Here is a 14517-nt window from a genome sequence, read left to right as displayed (position 1 = left end):
ACTGTAGTCACTTCGTATTTAACTTAGATTGTTGGCTCAACAAAGTATGTACATCCAATTCCTTTATTATGTTATAGGCGGTGAAATAAATACTTGCTTTCTTGCCTTTGAACTTACATACATATATCAGTGACATTAGACGTACCTTGGTTGCCGTTAACAAAAACTTTTTAATTGAAACGAAGCCAGAAGACGGAAAAACCGTAAAGTTAATAATTATTCATGAGTTCCTATCAATGTTGCTCATACGCCACGGGCAGTTCGTCAAAGTATCTCATGTAACAACCAGCCGCATACTACGTCAAAACCGTCCATTGACGGATGCCACGTTGTAATAAATCAACAGTATCATCACCTTTTCCCGAGCGGTATAATCACTGGCAATACTTACTTTGAGGCGTTAAAGCAGCAACAAAACGTTCTCTATAGCCTAACTAGCGTTAATAGACACGCTTCGTGACAACTTGACACAACATTATAAATCAAAAAGTTAATATTGCGCTTTTCTGATGACTAATTTAAATGAACTAAGTTCAAAAAGCACTGAATCCTCGCAAAAACAAAGGGAGGAAAAGAAGAGATGATGGCTTGAAGATTTAGTTTACAGGATTTTAAATGAAAATACTTTAGAATAATCAAAGATTAATTACAAAGTTCAGCGAGTCAGAATTATCATACGAGTATAGGCTTTGGAAGCTGTATATATATCTATATGTACACTACTCAAAATTGATAAAAATACTAACATATCATTTGCTAGAAGACTGCAACAACTCAAAAATAAAATTTTTGAGATTATTAGTGATTATTTGTTTTATTATACACTGCCAGCAAAAAGTATTGGCACAGAAAATGTTTCTCAATATATACATAATTTTATTCCCTAATATTATTTCGATGGCTGAGTGGAAGATCGACCTATCTCGGCAGTCAGTTCGAAAACACTCTATCTCAAAAAATTTTTCAAGAACGCCTTATTTCAGAATTCGTTTCAAAAACGCCCCATCTCAGCTGCCGATTCAAAAACGCCCTATATCAGCATATTTTCAATACATTTTGAAGTGAGATTGGGCATTTTTGAACCGAATTTTGAGATAGGGTGTTTTTCAATTCTGAAATAGGGCGTTCTTGAAAACTTTTTGAGATAGAGCGTTTTCGAACTGGCAGCCGAGATAGGTCGATCTTCAACTCAGCCATGGATTTCGTCATTTTTTTATAAAAATATGGTTCATTCTCAATGTGACCAACCGTACTTCTTTCGGAAGTACAATACTTCTTTTTGGGCCGTCGTACTTCGAACTTCGAAGTACAGTCAAATGTACTTCTTTGCAATATTTCTTACTACCTTTTAAGCTGAGTTTTCTTTAACTGATTCGAAAAATTCTAAAAGGTTAGTCACCTCAGTTAAAAAGGGTACTCGTAGATCAAAACGTATGTAAATTATGACTGTAAACCACTTCACATCTGTAGCTGACAAATTTCATTGTAAGTAACTATTCAATCAATAAAAATGTGTTTAAAGGCCGGTCCACATAGAACTTTCGGGTTGACTTTGGCGTTGGCGTTGGTTTGACAGAACGCAGGTTAGAAGCTACAGCTACAATGAACGCTTGGCACCGAATGCCTTGGCCACTAAATTAACATACTAACGACAGATAAATTAATATTTCATATCAATAAATTCATAAAAAAAGTATTTTTGAATTGTTCTTGCCTTCCAAGACTCGTATGGCCTAATTTTTGGAAAATAAAATAACGAGATTTATGATGAGAGATTTTCAAACATATGACATGAAACAATTGATCGATGAAAACTGATTTCTATTTCTATTTCTATACAGAGAACTTTCTTCGATTTCTACCAAGCCCAGTTCATTTATTTAAATATATCACTAAGTCTAGTTGAGCATATTATCGAAAATGTTTGAAATCGGGGGAAGCCCCCAACTTTTCATGTACATAGTTTAAAGAAAGGTGAAAAAAATTATATTCAATCTGCCCCAACTTAAAATTCTTTACTTGTTAATTAAAAAATTAACTTTGTTGGATTTGGTACACTGTCAACGTTATTGTATATTCCGCTTTTAGCATTTTTGTCATTACTTTCACAAAATTTTTTGTTCTCAGGTCCTGTACTTCTTTGACCTATGAAATAGTTGGTCACATTATTCATTCTGCAACAAAAAAAACGCGTCTGGTCAACACTGCAGAAGTGAAACTTACGTTACATATCTATTTTGTCTCATAACCAATATACATACATATTAGGAATGTTAATCCCGGGATTCTAAAGAAATTTCCTATTGCATTTGTTACCCATATTTTTATTCTACATTGCATTGAATTTTTTAACAATTTGTGGAATTAATCATATCTTTGAAATTACAACGTCCTTCAAAATAAATCCTGCGGTCAGAGAGAAAAAATACAAACGCCACTTTAAATAAAAAAGTAGGTAGGGTCAATCCCATTTATATATTATTTATTTCATGGTAGAAGAGCTTCAATATAGAAGCAATTTTTTCGATTCAAGTTGTAGAAAAGTCAAGAAAAGTAATGAATATCTAAATCCCGGCACTTATCCCGGGATCCCGGGATTGTGACAACGCCATCCCGAAAATCTCGGGATGGTAAAAAGCCGAAAAATTAACCGCCCTAATACATATGTATATACATACATACTTATATCTGCATCAGGTTATATTTCTTGTCTTTTTTTCTATCTAGATCCCTACTTCTACCCCTGTTCGTTATAATTTCATTTATGTTATTATGTTTTTCCTTAGCTTCATTTCTATCTTTATACTCTATCGATAACAAAATCTATAGTAACATTGAACAAAATATCGATAACAAAACCGAAAAAATTTCGACAGCAAAATCGACAATAATCGAAATCGATAAGAAAATCGATAAAAATAACAATAAAAAAATCGACATAAAAATGTATAAATAATCGATAACAAAATCGATAAAAATCTATAAAAAATCGATAACAAAATCTATATTATATATATATACAATATATTATTTATATACATATGCAATATTTATAACAAAATCGATAAAAATATCGATAACAAACCCGATAAAAATATCGATAAAAAATAGCGATAACAAAATAGTTAAAAGTAGCTATAAAAATATCGATTACAAAATCGATAAAAATAGCGATTATTATATCGATAAGTTCCGGAAATTTCGATAGAAAAATCGATAAAAATTTTGATAACAAAATCGATAAAATTATTGATAACAAAACCGATAAAAATATCGATTATTATATCGATAATTCCCGAGAATCCCTAAAAACCCAAAATAGTTCGCAGATTGAGTCTCAGTGTCTCTATCTATATTCTTTTCTCTATAATTACCTCTATTTTAACCTTTCTTCCTCTATATTCATCTTTACTTTATCGGTATCCTCATCCTCATCTTTTTCTTTATATTTATCTTTGTTTTTTTATGTTTATTATTTTCATGATCTACATATTCCCCTTCACCTTTGCCCTTATATACTAAGTCAAGTGTTTAAATTTACCTTAGTCTTCATTTTTGCTTTTATCTTTACGTGTCTTTGTTTTTGTTTTTATTTTTATCTTTGCCTTTATCCTTTTTCTTAACAATGTACGTACTCACCTTTATTTTCATTCTCGTATTGGTCTTTTTCTTAAACCTTTTATTAGCAAGTTTTTGTTAAAATAATACCATGTGCATACACTCAAGAAGCACTTGTTTCAGCCCCAGGAGTGAACGCAGGTAGGGGTTTTGGGGGTTCAAACCCTCCCGAAATTCGGCTGCGGAAAATTTTAAGGATTTTCTTTTCATTTAGTTAATTACGTAAACAAAAACACTACTGTTTTTATTTCCGTAAAAGTTTGTATGAGTTTTCAACTATTCGCAAAAATTTGCAAATAAAGAACAAACCTCGGCCCGACGCGAGTGCAAAATCAACTTTCAAAAACACGCACGAGCCCGCACGTTAAGAATTTTAGTGGGACCCGGCCCGACCCGGCCCGGCACGACGGGACACGTTCCAGCCCGGAAATAAAGAGCCAACTTTTATTATATGTATACATATGTACATATTTTTAATTTTGTGTTTATGTATAGCCGTCATCGATTCGCCACTTCTCGCTCGCTATGTTTGAGTTGCGGTCGCTTAAAGAAGAATTTTGCATGTGAAAGCAACAACAAAGTTAGCTAGCACGGATAGACGATAGCGAGTTTGGTTGTACCTCATTGAGTTCGTTCATTTCGCCACTCGCTAACTGATGGGGAATCGATGACGGCTTATGTATATTTACTTAAGCGAATCAATTTTTTACATCAAAGATTTGTATAATATATTTTCTGGGAAGCTGAAAAAGTGGAAGGTATTTTATGTACAGATATGTAAACAAAACTACAAAGTAGCTAATTTTTTCTATCGGTTCCCAAATAATTATTTTTTTGCTTTTCTTTTATCAAAAGAGTTTTAAGATTTACTATTTTTAATTTTTTTTTGTATAAAAACAAAAGCTTATCTAAATTTGTAGTATTACCCACGGGCTTTTTCGTGCTTTTATGAAATTTTACTGAACGCCCATGCACGCACGAGTTCGTGCTGACAGCAAATATTCCGGCCCATACCCGCTTGCTTACGCCCGGCCCGTGTCCAACTCTACTTCAATGCATCTATTAACATAGATGCATCAATTATACAAAGGTGCAAATAAATATAATACAAAGGTTCAATAAATATGACCACACAATACAAAACCAACTGGAATATGGATTAAGAAAAGTGGATTTGCAATTGTTAATGACAATTTAAAACACAATTACTTTTAAATAGTTTAACTCTACTGGTGTGAATTTTTTTAAGATTTTGATCCAGTTTTAAAGTAGGGACACACCGTTTGTTTGTGTAAAATTATTTTATTATCGAAGGAAGCTTGACAATTTTTCTGGTAGTTGGTAAACTGCAGTCAGCTGTACGATTTTTATTCAATTTTTAATCCGCCCGCTGCCGAAAGGCATAACGGATATGGACAAATCTAAAAAACAGGTAGCCTTTGAGTTATTTAGCTTTATTTTTATTGTTGTAAACTACATCAAGATGGTTGCTTTTGGACACTATTCATAGACGTATACTTGAGGCCTCGAAAAAAAAAAAAATAAAAATTTTGATAAATTTACTGCATAACTTTTGAATTATAGGTATTTAAATAAAAAAAACGTTGTGAAAACAACCGAATTTTTTATGTAATTTTTATGAAAGGGCACAATTAATTATGTCACAACTATTGAAGCACACCAGATACTGGTTTGAAATTTTATGTGCAATTAGTACTTGTGTATGTGTACACTTCGTATGTAGTTGGTAACTAAAGTGTGCTTTAAAAAATAACTAAATGACAAGTAACAAAAAGTGTGTAACTCTACTTTTCACAATTTTCAAAATTTTCGGTTTATTGCGTAGAGTTTTTTAAAAATTTTACTTTAAAAACTTTTTAAGTATTTGTTGTATTCTACAAACAATTGCGAATCATTTGATACCTTAGCAAGAGGTGTGCTTTCAGAATAAACGATCTTTTAAAGCTAAAAACTTATGTGATCTTGAGCATAATTTTTATTGCAAAAACGTCTTAATTGAAGGTACATTTACATATACCTGTAAAATCAAAAACAATTTTCTTTAGAGGTGTGTAAAACCCCTGATTTTCCATAACTAACGAACGTGTGGATAAGACAGTTGTAAAATCCTGAATCAACCAAAAAGTAACAAAGCTTTAATGCTTTATTACCTTTTTTCACCTTTTGAAATCAGATTCTAAGTAAATTTGTTGATTTAGTTAAAAATAGGTTGTGTTGAATGCAATGTCAAATAATTTGCGATTCATAATTCAAGTGTTTGGTAAGAAAAATATATAGTAGAAACCATCTGCTTTTAATAAAATTATGTTATATGGGTAAGGCTTCCTCAAGTGGGCACCGAATTTACCAACATTAATATTTTTCAATGATATTCCGGCAGCGCCGAGTTTTGTAGTCGAACAGTACACTGTGTAATTTTTGTTGCAAAATTCCAAATAGTTTTTTTTTTTAATCAACAATTGAAAATTTTTGCAGTGTTTTGGAAATTTTTATTTTTCTTTGAAAGTAAGAGTCCGAATGAAAAAATTTTTTGGGTGCAGGTTTAGGAAACATTAAACTATACAATGAAATTATTTGCGATGCAAAAATATTTTTTTTTTGCTTTTCAATCAATAAAAAATTGAATTTTTAAGCAATTTCTGCGCTTCGAGGACGAAAATTTATCTATGAAAAAAATGCGTGCATTTCGATCTAGTTTGAACATCATTGAAAATCATTAATGTTGGTAAATTCGGTGCCCACTTGAGGAAGCCTTACCCATATATTAAATTTTGTGACTGCTTTATCTATATTATGAATTATTATTAAGCAGAATTGGTCTTGTCCCACCCGTGACAAAAAAAGCTAAAGGTTGTTATATTTAATTACAGAAGTTGAGGTTGTGTTTCGTGTTTGTTACAGGATGTTAGAATATCATTGCAAATATTTATCATAATTGCATTGTCGTTTCCACGTAGTTATATAAGAATAACTCAACAGAGAAGTATGTGCCACCCGTGACAGCTATTTGTGGGACAATTGTCAGAGGTAGGTTTGCAGGGCTAACAAGGTTTGTTGAGGTGGACGCACGTTAGGAAGGGGGCATGCGTGGACTCGTCCATTATCTATATACCCTTGTGGTCAGCTGATTCAGCTAAGTTACATTTTGACCAGTTTTGGTTTTTTATTTTGTTAGTCTGATGGTTATAGTTTTTTTTTATACCTTTCATGAGCATGAAATGGTATTATAACTTTGGTCCGATGTTTGTAAGTACCAGAATAAGAAGAGATAGACCCATTAAAATGTATACTTAAATAATCAGAACGGCGAGCTGAGTCGATTTAGCCATGTCCGTCTGTCCGTCTGTCTGTCTGTCTGTCTGTCTGTCCGTCTGTTTGTATGCAATCTAGTCTCTCAGTTTTCGAGATATCCGGATCAAATTTGGTAGGTGGGTGTATTTTTATAATGTATTAATCATTTGTCGGAACCGGAAGAATCGGACCACTATAACATATAGCTCCCATTCAACTGATTGTTCAGATATGAGATTTTTCGTTAAAACTTCTCCATTTATGCAGCTAGGAACATGAAATTTTTCAATACTTCCACCCATTATCAACACAAAATTTAGAGTGAAAATTACAAAGATCGAGTTACTATAACCTATAGCTCTCATACAACTGATTGTTCAGATATAAGCTTTTTAGTTATAACTCCTCCATTTAAGTAGCTAGGCACATGAAATTTTGCACAGTGGTCACTCATTTTCAAAAGAATACTTTCGGTGAAAATGGCGAAGATCGGGTCGCTATAACCTATATCTACCATACAACTGATTGTTCAGATATGAGATTTTTTGCCATAACTTCTTCATTTATGCAGCTAGGAACATAAAAATTCGCACCATTTTCAATCATTATTAACATAATACTTACGGTGAAAATAACAAAGATCGGGTCACTATAACATATATCTCCCATACAATTGATTGTTCAGTTATGAGAACTTTCGTTATAATTTCGCCATTTATGCAGCTAAAAACATAAAATTCGCATTATTTTCACTCATTATCAACAGAAAGTTTACAGTAAAATTAACAAAGATCGGATCACTATAACCTGTTTATTGCGGTCATGCAACCGATTGTTCAGATGTGGGGTTTTACTGTAACACTCCTTTATTTGGACAGTTAAAACTGATAAATTTCTTAAGCTATTTTATAAACAATAATACAACGTCTACTGAGAAAATCATCAAAATGTATGGTGTATGAGCTTTAACTCTTATACCACTGATTGTTCAGATACCAGTTTTTGCGATATATCTCCTTTATGTAAGAAGCTTAACCCATTAAATTGTGTTACCGGTTTACATACCGATCACACAGCAGTGAAAATCACTCTGATTGTTTAGATATGATTTCTTATATATTTAGAGGAGATACTATGCCTGCTGTGAATATATATGAGATCTATGCCTGCTGTGAATATATAAATTTTTTTCAAATGCAGTAATCTGTTAAAGTACAATTTTCAGATGCTCATGAAAGGTATGAAACCTTCGGCATAGTCGAAGACAGCGCTGCTCTTACTTGTGTTTATAAGAGTCTAGCACGTTACCTAACCAGAACCACATAAATCTACATTTCAAACTTCTTACAAAAATTATAAAATATCAACAAACTTTAACAATTACACCAAAAAATTTTAAAATTTTTGGTCAGAATTTTTAGGTATGCAGTTTTGTAGTCCCTTAAATTTCAGTAGGTGAAAGTGAAAATTTCTAGACACTAGGAAATAGCGTTGTCGGCCGCTGTGGTGTAGTGGTAAGCAGTGCGCGCTTTCACTCATCAGCACCTGGGTTTAAGCCCTGGTCAAAGCAACATCGCAAAAAATATAGAAAAAGTTTTTTTATTAACAGCGGTCGTCCCTCGGCAGGCAATGGCAAGCCCCCGAGTGTATTTCTGCCATGAAAAACAGCTTCTCATAAAAATACAATCGCCGTTCGGAGTCGGCGTAAAACCGTAGGTCCCTGCGCTTTGTGTGACAACATCAAGGCGCACGGCACAAATCGGAGGAGAAGCTCGGCCAAACACTAACATATGTGTAAGCGCCAATCTATTATTATATTATTAGGAAATAGCGTTAATTTTTACCTTCCTTTTATTAGCTCGGGATGTAACTATGTAATATTGATGCGCCTAAGAGATTCGGCGATTTCTATTCTCAAGTTACATACCTGATGACAGTACGAATGGCAATTATAATAGGGAGGTTTTAGTTTTGTAAACTATAATTTTTTAATAATGTTTTTGACTGACGGTGCTAAGCATTTTCTTCTATATAAAATGCAGCATCCTAAGATAAAACGGGAGTGAATTTAACCCCTACTTGGCCTCTTATATTTCTTAATAATTAATCTTTATATATGGACCACACTAGAAGCTCTTTTACATATGTTTAGGCCAACGGCCTAAATTTGCAAAACTTTTCAACCCACCCTAATGTATGACATAACTTAATTATTACGGTTGCTGTCGAGCTGTTAACTACTCTGTTAAATCTGCAACAATAAACTTTCGTCAAATAAACAGTTCGACAAGCAACCGTAACTAAAATCAAGAACGGTCCACTTACTTCTTTTGCGAGTATCCGAAGAGGACGTCATCCAGCCACCAAGCTCAGCTTTTGTATTTCAAGGTAATCTGCAATTCAAATATATGTACATATATATATATATATATATACAAATTACTTAAGTGAATAAACACTATTATTTTAGTAATACTAATACCAAGATTTTAATTTCTTTTCATTAAATTAATCATCGGTGCGAACGTGCACCCAAATATTGCTCAAGCGTTGCGCCGAGGAATATGGTCCTTTGTCGCCGAGACTGAAAAAGTTTTCTCACCAGCACCAACAAGTTGTATGCCAATCAGGACAGGCTTATCCGCGAGAATACCACTCCACACAGCTCATTCAAAATTCAGTGACGTTAACCACAGGAGCAGTTTAAGGATTCAAAACCTGCAGCAATTACAAACATATAGCAGCTTTTAGCAAATTCGACACCTGTTTTAAAACGACAAAATAAGGTACGTGGTTAAAAATTTCACTGCACTATATTTTTTTGTGTGTAAAATTCGCGCCACAAAACTATAAATTGTGAAAAACTAAATAACCAAAGTGATTTTGTGAAGTAAGAGACTTAAGTGCATTAAAATATTTCATTTGCTTGTTAGCATACAAAAATATACATATATACAAAAGTGCGCGCTACGGCCATTTCAAAAAGTTGCAGTGTATTTTAAATAAGCGTGAAACAACTTGCGACAATTTAAATTTCGGTGATTAATAGCAATATAATTAATTCACATAAGGAAAATTCTGCATAGTCATTTACATTCGTTCGTTGCTTGCATTTTGTGTTAATTCACCAACAACACTGCATCCTTTGGTTCGGTTCTCATAACCTCACTTTTTCACGGCACTTGCGCTAGCTTAGAAGCTATATTGCACTTCAGCAAATTAAATTTACAAAATCACTTTCACGTTTTGAGTTGTTCATACATATATGCACATAGAGTTGTCCATAAATATTTAAAAAAAATAAAGGCGCTCCATATAATTGCGGAAAATAAATTATCTTACGGGCGTTCAATTTTTGACATTACATACATACATATAGACATTGTGTTTGGCGAGCAATAATTAAATACATATCCATACATACATAAATTTTTATATATTTTGAATCGGTGTTAATAAACATACATACATACATATATAAAGTAAATTGGTTGCATACGTTAATTTATAAACTTGACTTGGTGGAAAATCCTATTGGTACCATTGCTATAACCAATTGGGGTTCTTAGTAGTGTTTTTCTGTTCTTTTTGATCATTTGCGTTGGGAAATTCCGCTTTTGTTGTGTTGCTTATCCTAATCGAAGACTTTAAAGTTTTAGTAAGGTCGTATTTACAGATTAAAATCCAATATGGAGACATTCAATCGCTTGACCGACTCCGTCATAGAGTTTGATATAGATTTTATGAGTACGCCCAGCAATGAGCATTCAATATACTCGCTGAGAATTCAGCAAGCTGACCTGAAAACCCTGTGGGATAAAGCCAAAGCTCTATTTGACGAGCTTCTAATAACCGAGTCACTTTCTGCAAAGGATCTGAGTGCAATAAGAAAAAAAAATAAAACGAGCTACTCAGCTTTCTTGCGCTGCATGTCGAAAATAAGCGATCTGTGTGATAGGTTAGAAAAAATAGAAAAAGAAAACGAGGACATGTCAACTCGTTCAAACAACATACATCTCCCACCCTGCGATACAGATGTATTCAAAGGTGATTACCTGACATGGCCAACTTTTCGTGACATGTTCACGGCCATTTATATTTTGAATAAACGGCTTACACCCAGTGTACGAAAATAAACTATATTGTACGTTATTATTTCGTTTCGTTTATTACTTTAACAGTTCGGTACAATACGAAACAAAACGGCTGAGTTCACTTTGGCGATAGTACACTACAGTAGTTTAGTAGTTATAGACGAAACAACAAACGAAATGAATCGTGCAGGGAAAATATATTTATGTATGCACATATCGTCGCTCCCAACGAAGAGTAGCACATCTCAAATTACCGTGGAAGACTAGCACGTTTCACTATTCGCGTCGAAGACTAGCACATTTCATTATTCGCGTCGAAAAGTAGCACATTTCAGATTCTCGCGTGGAAGACTAGCACATTTCACTAATCGCGTGGAAGACTAGCACATTTCAGATTTTTGCGTGGAAGACTAGCACATTTCGTTATTTGCGTGGAAGACTAGCACATTTCAGATGTTTGCGTGGAAGAGTAGCACATTTCGTTATTTGCGTGGAAGACTAGCACATTTCAGATTTTTGCGTGGAAGACTAGCACATTTCGTTATTTGCGTGGAAGACTAGCACATTTCAGATTTTTGCGTGGAAGACTAGCACATTTCAGATTTTCGCTTGGAAGAGTAGCATATTTCAGATTGTTAAGCCGCGAAAACTGCACGTCTCCGGTTTAAAGTAAATCATAAAAGCATAATATATATTGAAAATTCAAACGTTTATTCTATATTTCTTTAATTGTATTATGAAAATCATGAAATTCAGACGGTATATACCGTTTACTAATCATTTGTTGAATATCATCCACTTTTCTTTTTTTTAAAGGTATTTTTCCCTTGTAAGCTTTAGGCAATTCACAGTATTTCATGGTTGACCATTGAAAATTTTTTTTCATTAGGTTCAACTTCTCCTCGCTTTGCATAAAGTCGTATTTTACTGCCATGTCTACTTGATTTTTGCTATTTTTTATTGTAATTTTCCGTACATGTGATATCTTAATTTTTTGCCAATGTAAATATTTGGACAGTTCTTCGAAGGAAAATATTTCATTTGCGTTTGCGTTGTTGAAATTTTGTTGAGTTTTTTTAGTATTCTCCTGGGCTTTAAACTTGGGCCAATATGGATTTTTTTAAGAGAATTAACTTTATTTTAATTGAAGGTTTTTTAAGTAAATAAATAAACATAACATAAATAATATCACTTTGAAACGGGGTCCTCTTGATATGATACTGTATGTATATGTTTTTTCGTATTTATTTATAAATAAAGATTCCCTGAGAAAGACGCGAATGTCGAAAGGTGTAGGAGGAAAAATAAACGTTTATTTTACTTGTAATAACCGGCCAAAAGGCTCCATATACAACACTAAACTTTCTGCATGACCGAAGAAAAATAATTATAGTATAAACATACATATTTATGTAACTTTTTTTTTTTAACGGCTGCTACAACCTTATATCGTCGCTCCCAACGAAGAGTAGCACATCTCAAATTACCGTGGAAGACTAGCACATTTCACTTTTCGCGTCGAAGACTAGCACATTTCATTATTCGCGTCGAAAAGTAGCACATTTCAGATTTTCGCGTGGAAGACTAGCACATTTCACTATTCGCGTGGAAGAGTAGCACATTTCAGAATTTTGCGTGGAAGAGTAGCACATTTCAGATTTTTGCGTGGAAGAGTAGCACATTTCACTATTTGCGTGGAAGACTAGCACTTTTCAGATTTTTGCGTGGAAGAGTAGCACATTTCACTATTTGCGTGGAAGACTAGCACATTTCAGATTTTTGGGTGGAAGACTAGCACATTTCAGATTTTTGCGTGGAAGAGTAGCACATTTCAGATACTCGCGTAGAAGAATAGCGAATTCATATAAAGTGGTACTAGCAGCCGTACAAAAACCAAACATACGTGTATGTAATAATTATTTCTCCTCGACTAAGCTGAGAGTTTAATGTTGTGTATGGAGCTTTTCGGTATTTTATTACAACAAGAATAAACGTTTATTTTCCTCCTACTCGTTTGGACGCATATTCGCGTCTTCCTCAGGGAATCTATTTATAAATACGAGAAACATATATGTGCATTAGGGGGGTCCAAAAATGCATGTGAAAAAGTAAAGTCGGAATTTTTATGCTCTCACCCCCCAAGATTGTTCTATACCGAAAAAATATATCCCTATTTTTTATTTTGAAATCAAAAAATAGTTAGAGGTCGCTCAAAGCGCCCAAAGTTTCCCATGTACATATTTTATATGGGGAAAAACACTTTTGGTAGAAATGGTATATAATTCAAAAAAACTATTTTTCTATCGGAAAACTTTTTTCAGCTGCAGGATTCCCAATAATAATACCCAATTGTTTATTTAACCTTTTTTCATCGCAACTATAATTTGTAGGTCCGCCAAAAACCCCAAAAACCCCGAAAAATGCAATGGGGGACAAATAAAAAATCGTTAGTATTAAAAAATTGTTAAATAAATAATTGCGTATTATTATTGAAAGTCTCCTGAAAATAACCAGAGTTTTCTGATCGAAAAATATTGATTTTCAAAAATTCTATACCATTTCTACGAAAAGTTGTTTTTTCCCATACAAAAATACATGGAAAACTTTGAGCGCTTTGAACGACCACTAAATATTTTTTGATTTAAAAAAAAAATATGGGTACACTTTTCTATATACAACAATCCTAGGGAGTGAGAGCATTACAATTCCGACTACTGTTTTTGGACCACCCTAATGTACATGCAGTCATATCAAAAGCACCTCATTTCAAAGTGATATTGTTTTCCACTTATTTTTATTTACTTATTTTTAAGAATTTTCATTAAAATAAAGTTCATTCTCTGAAGAAGTCCATATAAACCCATTGTTGCGGACATGAGTCCAAATTTAATCGAATTCGATTAATAACGTTTGAATTGTACAATTAATGCTTATTGTTTCATAATCCGCGTGCGGCTGGCAACGCCATTTTACTGTACACCATTGTGAATTAGTCAGGTGAAATAGCGTTCTTGTTGTAATTGTAAGCGGGGCCACGGGGTGATTCGTGCCCGCAATTAAATTGCTAGTATCAGTATCTTTTTACGCGCCGTCGCAGCCGCATCGCACCTCTCTTCCTTTTTTTGCATATAACGCCCCTCGGGAAAAATTTTGTCATACCTTTAATGACCTAGCTCTTTTAATACTAAACTGAATTATTGAAGTCAATAAAATAATTTGCGAAGCAATTGTAATATTGAAATTCCTCGTCTTTTCATTTCAACGGAAATAGAATCTCTGGCGCACCCTGCGCTCCCTTTTGCTACTCCAAAAAGCAAACATGGTCCTTTGCGCTGAAAAGGCAACCCGCGACCTATAGAAACTCCATAGCATACACACTGACATATGTACGTGCATATGTAAAATACTCAATTAAATATTGCGAACAGTCTGAAGAATCTTCCCCGAGCGATTGGTAGTGCGGCGGCTAACGCGAGACGTAATAAAACCAACC

General features: G+C 33.7%; 1 protein-coding gene across 1 annotated transcript in view; it reads left to right on the top strand.

Annotated features, from left to right (window-relative positions):
- Positions 1–9633: 9633 nt before the first annotated feature.
- LOC108358308 (uncharacterized) overlaps positions 9634–14517 on the top strand; it is a 13151-nt gene continuing 8267 nt past the window's right edge. The window contains exon 1 of the mRNA XM_017609549.1: positions 9634–9716. The gene's annotated coding sequence lies outside the window, so the exon portion shown is untranslated. The remainder of the gene's footprint in view (positions 9717–14517) is intronic.

The sequence above is a fragment of the Rhagoletis zephyria genome, unplaced genomic scaffold, assembly GCF_001687245.7.
Source record: "Rhagoletis zephyria isolate East Lansing unplaced genomic scaffold, Rhagoletis_zephyria_1.1 Rzeph_scaffold_00234, whole genome shotgun sequence".
In the NCBI taxonomy this organism is placed as follows: Eukaryota; Metazoa; Arthropoda; class Insecta; order Diptera; family Tephritidae; genus Rhagoletis; species Rhagoletis zephyria.
This window is presented reverse-complemented; position numbering and strand designations above follow the sequence as displayed.